Source organism: Neodiprion virginianus, chromosome 3, assembly GCF_021901495.1.
Source record: "Neodiprion virginianus isolate iyNeoVirg1 chromosome 3, iyNeoVirg1.1, whole genome shotgun sequence".
NCBI lineage: Eukaryota > Metazoa > Arthropoda > Insecta > Hymenoptera > Diprionidae > Neodiprion > Neodiprion virginianus.
Window position 1 is genome coordinate 10,215,489 of NC_060879.1, and position 1,164 is coordinate 10,216,652.

General features: G+C 33.2%; 1 long non-coding RNA gene across 1 annotated transcript; it reads right to left on the minus strand.

Moving 5' to 3' along the window:
- Window positions 1-413: 413 nt before the first annotated feature.
- Window positions 414-934, minus strand: LOC124301676 (uncharacterized). The gene is made up of 2 exons (XR_006907533.1): window positions 573-934; window positions 414-500 (listed from the first exon to the last, which is right to left on the minus strand). It is a non-coding gene; the product is annotated as an uncharacterized LOC124301676 (long non-coding RNA).
- Window positions 935-1,164: the final 230 nt, after the last annotated feature.

Sequence of the window (1,164 nt, forward strand, 5' to 3'; positions counted from 1 at the left end):
TCCCGTTCTCGTGAGGAAGAATCGAGTATTTCTTTAGAGCTACTCAGAACTATCCATGAGGTTCATGAAGATTGGTTAGTAAAACAAACCTTTTCTTCTTTATCGGCTCCTGTTTTGGTTATCAATGCAGAATCTGCAGCCGATCAAGTTTATTCTAGCTTCTGTTTTGCAATGACACACGGACAAAGTTAAACCTTTGAATTTAATATTGAAAGAATTTTATTCTTAAAAAAAAAAAAAAAAAAAAAAAAATTTGGTTAACAAAAAAAAAAACTATAATAACTAAAACTTAATTTTTGAAATTAAACTACATTAACGGGAAATGGCGAGTAATATTTAAAATTTTCTTCATTTCTTCCTTTACATTATCACATCCCTCGCATCCTTCCGTTTTTTTTACTATGTCAAAAAGACTTTGTTTGCATGAGCGACATAGCGCTTTTTCTTTGAGAAAGGTCAGATGAAGGGAGACTTCTTGTAGAAGAAATTCGGGTTTAGAGCTAAAAAGAAATGATTGAAACAAAAATTATTTTCTTATAATTTATTTGTGTTACTCGATATGATGTACTCACTGTGACTCAAAGCAGCTTTGGCATAGGTAGCCGCTTCTTCCTATTTCAGAAACTGCGTTTAGTTGGCCGCAGGACATCTCTCTCCATAGAGAGTTAAAATAATTTGAACTTTCTATTTCGCTAAGTTCTTCTAGATTTTCGAAAAGGAATACTTTTACCAACATAGCCGCATTCATGGAAGTATGCTCTTTTGTATCCATTTTTCGAAAAAGAACTGTCTTTAACGACTACTTTTCTTGTAATGATTTGTTATTTCTGCGTTGCTAATCAATTTGAAATTTGTTTTCTTCGATTGTTTCTTTCTAGAAACTTCTTCTCTGGAATCGAGTTTTGTAACGGACAGGCTTTGGTTTCTTTCATTAATGTGAAAAAAGCCACGATTATTTTTCGAGGTCGATGAGCGATTGCTTGATTTTCACATTTTATTAACCTTAAGTGTCAGTTTTTGTGAGCACTTTTTCAGGTGATTTGACACAGCCTTCTCCTTCCAATCTTCCCCGATTCCTGAGGATGACTGGTGGACTTATTTTGAAGAAATACACGGAAATGATTCAGATAAGATCGTTTCTTTTCTTTTGATTACATATTCAAT